We start from the raw sequence: 9,631 nt of genomic DNA, 5'->3' as shown, positions 1-9,631 counted from the left end.
GTCTGGGAGTGTGTTTCTTTCAAACTGAGTATCTTTACATCGTTTGCGTATTTTTACTATTCCAATTGTGTATCTTTACATCGTTTGCGTATCTTTACTATTCCGATTGTGTATCTTTTCATTTCTCGTTTCAGTATCTTTCTGTAAGGCTTTCTGATGCGAGTTTCTATTGAATTTGAGAGTTTTGCAAGTGTGGGAGTGTGTTTCTTTCAAACTGAGTATCTTACATCGTTTGCGTATGTTTACTATTCCAATTGTGTATCTTTACATCGTTTGCATATCTTTACTATTCCAATTGTGTATCTTTTCATTTCTCGTTTGAGTATCTTTCTGTAAGGCTTCTGATGCGAGTTTCTATTGTATTTGAGAGTTTTGCGAGTGTGGGAGTGTGTTTCTTTCAAACTGAGTATATTTACATCGTTTGCGTATCTTTACTATTCCAATTGTGTATCTTTTCATTTCTCGTTTGAGTATCTTTCTGTAAGGCTTCTGATGCGAGTATCTATTGTATTTGAGAGTTTTGCAAGTGTGGGAGTGTGTTTCTTTCAAACTGAGTATCTTTACATCGTTTGCGTATCTTTACTATTCTAATTGTGTATCTTTTCATTTCTCGTTTGAGTATCTTTCTGTAAAGCTTCTGATGCGAGTTTCTATTGTATTTGAGAGTTTTGCAAGTGTGGGAGTGTGTTTCTTTCAAACTGAGTATCTTAAATCGTTTGCGTATGTTTACTATTCCAATTGTGTATCTTTACATCGTTTGCGTATTTTTACTATTCCAATTGTGTATCTTTTCATTTCTCGTTTGAGTATCTTTCTGTAAGGCTTTCTGATGCGAGTTTCTATTGAATTTGAGAGTTTTGCAAGTGTGGGAGTGTGTTTCTTTCAAACTGAGTATCCTTACATCGTTTGCGTATCTTTACTATTCCAATTGTGTATCTTAACATCGTTTGCGTATCTTTACTATTCCAATTGTGTATCTTTTCATTTCTCGTTTGAGTATCTTTCTGTAAGGCTTCTGATGCGAGTTTCTATTGTATTTGAGAGTTTTGCAACTGTGGGAGTGTGTTTCTTTCAAACGGAGTATCTTTACATCGTTTGCGTATCTTTACTATTCCAATTGTGTATCTTTTCATTTCTCGTTTGAGTATCTTTCTGTAAGGCTTCTGATGCGAGTATCTATTGTATTTGAGAGTTTTGCAAGTGTGGGAGTGTATTTCTTTCAAACTGAGTATCTTTACATCGTTTGCGTATCTTTACTATTCCAATTGTGTATCTTTACATCGTTTGTGTATCTTTACTATTCCAATTGTGTATCTTTTCATTTCTCGTTTGAGTATCTTTCTGTAAGGCTTTCTGATGCGAGTTTCTATTGAATTTGAGAGTTTTGCAAGTGTGGGAGTGTGTTTCTTTCAAACTGAGTATCTTTACATCGTTTGCGTATGTTTACTATTCCAATTGTGTATCTTTACATCGTTTGCGTATCTTTACTATTCCAATGGTGTATCTTTTCATTTCTCGTTTGAGTATCTTTCTGTAAGGCTTTCTGATGCGAGTTTCTATTGTATTTGAGAGTTTTGCAAGTGTGGGAGTGTGTTTCTTTCAAACTGAGTATCTTTACATCGTTTGCGTATGTTTACTATTCCAATTGTGTATCTTTACATCGTTTGCCTATCTTTACTATTCCAATTGTGTATCTTTCCATTTCTCTTTTTAGTATCTTTCTGTAAGGCTTCTGATGCGTGTATCTATTGTATTTGAGAGTTTTGCAAGTGTGGGAGTGTGTTTCTTTCAAACTGAGTATCTTTACATCGTTTGCGTATCTTTACTATTCCAATTGTGTATCTTTTCATTTCTCGTTTGAGTATCTTTCTGTAAGGCTTCTGATGCGAGTTTCTATTGTATTTGAGAGTTTTGCAAGTCTGGGAGTGTGTTTCTTTCAAACTGAGTATCTTTACATCGTTTGCGTATTTTTACTATTCCAATTGTGTATCTTTACATCGTTTGCGTATCTTTACTATTCCGATTGTGTATCTTTTCATTTCTCGTTTCAGTATCTTTCTGTAAGGCTTTCTGATGCGAGTTTCTATTGAATTTGAGAGTTTTGCAAGTGTGGGAGTGTGTTTCTTTCAAACTGAGTATCTTACATCGTTTGCGTATGTTTACTATTCCAATTGTGTATCTTTACATCGTTTGCATATCTTTACTATTCCAATTGTGTATCTTTTCATTTCTCGTTTGAGTATCTTTCTGTAAGGCTTCTGATGCGAGTTTCTATTGTATTTGAGAGTTTTGCGAGTGTGGGAGTGTGTTTCTTTCAAACTGAGTATATTTACATCGTTTGCGTATCTTTACTATTCCAATTGTGTATCTTTTCATTTCTCGTTTGAGTATCTTTCTGTAAGGCTTCTGATGCGAGTATCTATTGTATTTGAGAGTTTTGCAAGTGTGGGAGTGTATTTCTTTCAAACTGAGTATCTTTACATCGTTTGCGTATCTTTACTATTCCAATTGTGTATCTTTTCATTTCTCGTTTGAGTATCTTTCTGTAAGGCTTCTGATGCGAGTTTCTATTGTATTTGAGAGTTTTGCAAGTGTGGGAGTGTGTTTCTTTCAAACTGAGTATCTTTACATCGTTTGCGTATCTTTACTATTCCAATTGTGTATCTTTACATCGTTTGCGTATCTTTACTATTCCAATTATGTATCTTTTCATTTCTCGTTTGAGTATCTTTCTGTAAGGCTTCTGATGCGAGTTTCTATTGAATTTGAGAGTTTTGCAAGTGTGGGAGTGTGTTTCTTTCAAACTCAGTATCTTTACATCGTTTGCGTATGTTTACTATTCCAATTGTGTATCTTTACATCGTTTGCGTATCTTTACTATTCGAATTGTGTATCTTTTTATTTCTCGTTTGAGTATCTTTCTGTAAGGCTTTCTGATGCGAGTTTCTATTGAATTTGAGAGTTTTGCAAGTGTGGGAGTGTGTTTCTTTCAAACTGAGTATCTTTACATCGTTTGCGTATGTTTACTATTCCAATTGTGTATCTTTACATCGTTTGCGTATCTTTACTATTCCAATGGTGTATCTTTTCATTTCTCGTTTGAGTATCTTTCTGTAAGGCTTTCTGATGCGAGTTTCTATTGTATTTGAGAGTTTTGCAAGTGTGGGAGTGTGTTTCTTTCAAACTGAGTATCTTTACATCGTTTGCGTATGTTTACTATTCCAATTGTGTATCTTTACATCGTTTGACTATCTTTACTATTCCAATTGTGTATCTTTCCATTTCTCGTTTGAGTATCTTTCTGTAAGGCTTCTGATGCGTGTATCTATTGTATTTGAGAGTTTTGCAAGTGTGGGAGTGTGTTTCTTTCAAACTGAGTATCTTTACATCGTTTGCGTATCTTTACTATTCCAATTGTGTATCTTTTCATTTCTCGTTTGAGTATCTTTCTGTAAGGCTTCTGATGCGAGTTTCTATTGTATTTGAGAGTTTTGCAAGTCTGGGAGTGTGTTTCTTTCAAACTGAGTATCTTTACATCGTTTGCGTATTTTTACTATTCCAATTGTGTATCTTTACATCGTTTGCGTATCTTTACTATTCCGATTGTGTATCTTTTCATTTCTCGTTTCAGTATCTTTCTGTAAGGCTTTCTGATGCGAGTTTCTATTGAATTTGAGAGTTTTGCAAGTGTGGGAGTGTGTTTCTTTCAAACTGAGTATCTTACATCGTTTGCGTATGTTTACTATTCCAATTGTGTATCTTTACATCGTTTGCATATCTTTACTATTCCAATTGTGTATCTTTTCATTTCTCGTTTGAGTATCTTTCTGTAAGGCTTCTGATGCGAGTTTCTATTGTATTTGAGAGTTTTGCGAGTGTGGGAGTGTGTTTCTTTCAAACTGAGTATATTTACATCGTTTGCGTATCTTTACTATTCCAATTGTGTATCTTTTCATTTCTCGTTTGAGTATCTTTCTGTAAGGCTTCTGATGCGAGTATCTATTGTATTTGAGAGTTTTGCAAGTGTGGGAGTGTATTTCTTTCAAACTGAGTATCTTTACATCGTTTGCGTATCTTTACTATTCCAATTGTGTATCTTTTCATTTCTCGTTTGAGTATCTTTCTGTAAGGCTTCTGATGCGAGTTTCTATTGTATTTGAGAGTTTTGCAAGTGTGGGAGTGTGTTTCTTTCAAACTGAGTATCTTTACATCGTTTGCGTATCTTTACTATTCCAATTGTGTATCTTTTCATTTCTCGTTTGAGTATCTTTCTGTAAAGCTTCTGATGCGAGTTTCTATTGTATTTGAGAGTTTTGCAAGTGTGGGAGTGTGTTTCTTTCAAACTGAGTATCTTTACATCGTTTGCGTATCTTTACTATTCCAATTGTGTATCTTTACATCGTTTGCGTATCTTTACTATTCCAATTGTGTATCTTTTCATTTCTCGTTTGAGTATCTTTCTGTAAGGCTTTCTGATGCGAGTTTCTTTTGAATTTGAGAGTTTTGCAAGTGTGGGAGTGTGTTTCTTTCAAACTGAGTATCTTTACATCGTTTGCGTATCTTTACTATTCCAATTGTGTATCTTTACATCGTTTGCGTATCTTTACTATTCCAATTGTGTATCTTTTCATTTCTCGTTTGAGTATCTTTCTGTAAGGCTTTCTGATGCGAGTTTCTTTTGAATTTGAGAGTTTTGCAAGTGTGGGAGTGTGTTTCTTTCAAACTGAGTATCTTTACATCGTTTGCGTATCTTTACTATTCCAATTGTGTGTCTTTACATCGTTTGCGTATCTTTACTATTCCAATTGTGTATCTTTTCATTTCTCGTTTGAGTATCTTTCTGTAAGGCTTTTGATGCGAGTTTCTATTGTATTTGAGAGGTTTGCAAGTGTGGGAGTGTGTTTCTTTCAAACTGAGTATCTTTACATCGTTTGCATATCTTTACTATTCCAATTGTGTATCTTTACATCGTTTGCGTATCTTTACTATTCCAATTGTGTATCTTTTCATTTCTCGTTTGAGTATCTTTCTGTAAGGCTTCTGATGTGATAGGAGCACTTTGTGCTACGTTCTTAATATGTTTTTACCTCCATTTGTACTTTGCTTAACCCTTATTGTTGTAATATCGAGTCATTGAGTCACAATAGGAGTCTTGGATGGTTATGGATGTGTTTTTGTGCTTAAACGAGTTTAAAACGAAGAATTGGTCTAGAGTCCTAGTTTGAGTAGGAATCCTTATAGGACTAGGAAACCTAGTTGAATTAGGAGTCTTCATCTTTCTATGTTTTGGTCGCATTGGCGATATCTTGAGAGTCATGTTTGCATTAGGAATCCTTGTTAGACTAGGAAACGTACCATTCTGGAAAGTCCTACTTGAACTCAAACTCTTATTACGAAACTTTCCTAAATGAACTTCCTTGTTCTAGTAACTTACTTATTCTAGTAAGTTTCCTTTTTGCAAATTAGAAACTTTCCTAATCTAGTCGAGCTCATCTATTACATGTGTCTTTTTAAGACAACTAATGTCTAGATTAGGACATGATTTTCGAATGGATTATCTCTTACTTATGTTTTCTTTTCTTATTTTCAGATTTAAGAGATAATTGCAAGGTAATTAAATGATTCAGCCGTGCAAGGTGGGAGATGAAGATAAGGCACGAATTGGAGAGGAGATAGGAGTCCATGCCGTGCATGACACTTGAGAGAAAATAGAGATCAGCCGTGCCTATTCAAATCAGCCAAGGATAAGGAGTCATGTCGTGTATAGAAGAGTTATACAAGGGGAAGAGGTATTCAGCCGTGCCTTATCAATTCAGCAACTAAAAAGGAGCCCATGCCGTGCAGCCCATGAGAGAATCAAGGAGATAAGAGCTTGTTCTACAAGGAAAACAAGGAGAGCCATTCGATGCATTCATTGAGGAGAGATCACAGCCGTGTATTGATGGACCAAGCAGCCCGAAACCCTAGCAGCCTCTCCCTTGCTTCCTCTATATATAGCTCGGCCTCCCTTCAGAAAATGCATCTCCATTCTTCCACAAACACAGCCGAATTGCTGCCCAAACACAACCAGAAAATTCAAGCCACAAAACCTTCATCCATCATCACCAAACCGTGCTCATCTTCCTCCTCTCCCAAATCGAATCCATTCTTGCCGAATCCTAGAAGGTTTCTAAAGTGTGATTCATCCATGGCTTGTAATTTTTCTTTTGGTTTTCTGCAATTTTCGATTTCATTGTATGAATTCTTGGATGTGATTTTCGGTTTTATATATGAAGAACATAAATTCAGACTTCTTTGGTTTTATGTTTTGATTGTATGAATTCATGAGATTTGTATGTTTGCTGTGTATAATGACATAGGGGCAGTAGGTTTCGAAATAATTTTAGGTTTTATTTCAATTAGTTCCTTGAACTTATACATCTAAATCAATGCTTGAGGAAGCCAAGGCCATGGTTCTCCTAGGGTTGCGATTTAATTCACCAAAGTGTTCTTCGATTGAATATGCGCTTCGTGTTTCAATTATGGATACTTATATAGGGCTGTGATAGTTCTAGGAATTTGCATGCTTAATCAAGATGAGTGACGCCATGCTTGCTTACATGTCTCCAATTCGACTTAATGTGCTTATGTGCTACTTTGTGTTTAACTAGTACGCTTCGTTATGTTGAACTCTTTTTAGCATATGTTTAGGATTGAACGCTTCGTTGATTCTAGATAAATAAGAAGTCTTAACGATTAGATGAACCGCTTCGGACTCTAATTAGAATTGGAATTGAAATGGACTTAAGAAGAATCGAAATAATTTGCTGTCTATATGTTATTCTATGCATGTCATACATGTTTCTTGAGTAGAATTCGTGTTTAGGTTATGTGATAAATGGTTGATCAATTGTATATAAGTAATTTAGGATTTATTTTAAGTTGTAGTTTTAGAATCCAACTCAAATCTCCCAATAACATGATAAGTGTTGAGGCCCTTTTGATTCCCCGGACTGAACGATCCCTGCTTATTCTATACTAACGATGATGTTTTACAGGGTATTTTATAGACGTTCTAACAAAACGCTCTATCATGATGCGAGTTTCTATTGAATTTGAGAGTTTTGCAAGTGTGGGAGTGTGTTTCTTTCAAACTCAGTATCTTTACATCGTTTGCGTATGTTTACTATTCCAATTGTGTATCTTTACATCGTTTGCGTATCTTTACTATTCGAATTGTGTATCTTTTTATTTCTCGTTTGAGTATCTTTCTGTAAGGCTTTCTGATGCGAGTTTCTATTGAATTTGAGAGTTTTGCAAGTGTGGGAGTGTGTTTCTTTCAAACTGAGTATCTTTACATCGTTTGCGTATGTTTACTATTCCAATTGTGTATCTTTACATCGTTTGCGTATCTTTACTATTCCAATGGTGTATCTTTTCATTTCTCGTTTGAGTATCTTTCTGTAAGGCTTTCTGATGCGAGTTTCTATTGTATTTGAGAGTTTTGCAAGTGTGGGAGTGTGTTTCTTTCAAACTGAGTATCTTTACATCGTTTGCGTATGTTTACTATTCCAATTGTGTATCTTTACATCGTTTGCCTATCTTTACTATTCCAATTGTGTATCTTTCCATTTCTCGTTTGAGTATCTTTCTGTAAGGCTTCTGATGCGTGTATCTATTGTATTTGAGAGTTTTGCAAGTGTGGGAGTGTGTTTCTTTCAAACTGAGTATCTTTACATCGTTTGCGTATCTTTACTATTCCAATTGTGTATCTTTTCATTTCTCGTTTGAGTATCTTTCTGTAAGGCTTCTGATGCGAGTTTCTATTGTATTTGAGAGTTTTGCAAGTCTGGGAGTGTGTTTCTTTCAAACTGAGTATCTTTACATCGTTTGCGTATTTTTACTATTCCAATTGTGTATCTTTACATCGTTTGCGTATCTTTACTATTCCGATTGTGTATCTTTTCATTTCTCGTTTCAGTATCTTTCTGTAAGGCTTTCTGATGCGAGTTTCTATTGAATTTGAGAGTTTTGCAAGTGTGGGAGTGTGTTTCTTTCAAACTGATTATCTTACATCGTTTGCGTATGTTTACTATTCCAATTGTGTATCTTTACATCGTTTGCGTATCTTTACTATTCCAATTGTGTATCTTTTCATTTCTCGTTTGAGTATCTTTCTGTAAGGCTTCTGATGCGAGTTTCTATTGTATTTGAGAGTTTTGCGAGTGTGGGAGTGTGTTTCTTTCAAACTGAGTATATTTACATCGTTTGCGTATCTTTACTATTCCAATTGTGTATCTTTTCATTTCTCGTTTGAGTATCTTTCTGTAAGGCTTCTGATGCGAGTATCTATTGTATTTGAGAGTTTTGCAAGTGTGGGAGTGTATTTCTTTCAAACTGAGTATCTTTACATCGTTTGCGTATCTTTACTATTCCAATTGTGTATCTTTTCATTTCTCGTTTGAGTATCTTTCTGTAAGGCTTCTGATGCGAGTTTCTATTGTATTTGAGAGTTTTGCAAGTGTGGGAGTGTGTTTCTTTCAAACTGAGTATCTTTACATCGTTTGCGTATCTTTACTATTCCAATTGTGTATCTTTTCATTTCTCGTTTGAGTATCTTTCTGTAAAGCTTCTGATGCGAGTTTCTATTGTATTTGAGAGTTTTGCAAGTGTGGGAGTGTGTTTCTTTCAAACTGAGTATCTTAAATCGTTTGCGTATGTTTACTATTCCAATTGTGTATCTTTACATCGTTTGCGTATCTTTACTATTCCAATTGTGTATCTTTTCATTTCTCGTTTGAGTATCTTTCTGTAAGGCTTTCTGATGCGAGTTTCTATTGAATTTGAGAGTTTTGCAAGTGTGGGAGTGTGTTTCTTTCAAACTGAGTATCTTTACATCGTTTGCGTATGTTTACTATTCCAATTGTGTATCTTTACATCGTTTGCATATCTTTACTATTCCAATTGTGTATCTTTCCATTTCTCGTTTGAGTATCTTTCTGTAAGGCTTCTGATGCGTGTATCTATTGTATTTGAGAGTTTTGCAAGTGTGGGAGTGTGTTTCTTTCAAACTGAGTATCTTACATCGTTTGCGTATGTTTACTATTCCAATTGTGTATCTTTACATCGTTTGCATATCTTTACTATTCCAATTGTGTATCTTTTCATTTCTCGTTTGAGTATCTTTCTGTAAGGCTTCTGATGCGAGTTTCTATTGTATTTGAGAGTTTTGCGAGTGTGGGAGTGTGTTTCTTTCAAACTGAGTATATTTACATCGTTTGCGTATCTTTACTATTCCAATTGTGTATCTTTTCATTTCTCGTTTGAGTATCTTTCTGTAAGGCTTCTGATGCGAGTATCTATTGTATTTGAGAGTTTTGCAAGTGTGGGAGTGTATTTCTTTCAAACTGAGTATCTTTACATCGTTTGCGTATCTTTACTATTCCAATTGTGTATCTTTTCATTTCTCGTTTGAGTATCTTTCTGTAAGGCTTCTGATGCGAGTTTCTATTGTATTTGAGAGTTTTGCAAGTGTGGGAGTGTGTTTCTTTCAAACTGAGTATCTTTACATCGTTTGCGTATCTTTACTATTCTAATTGTGTATCTTTTCATTTCTCGTTTGAGTATCTTTCTGTAAAGCTTCTGATGCGAG

This window comes from Argentina anserina, unplaced genomic scaffold (assembly GCF_933775445.1).
Source record: "Argentina anserina unplaced genomic scaffold, drPotAnse1.1, whole genome shotgun sequence".
NCBI lineage: Eukaryota > Viridiplantae > Streptophyta > Magnoliopsida > Rosales > Rosaceae > Argentina > Argentina anserina.
This window is presented reverse-complemented; position numbering follows the sequence as displayed.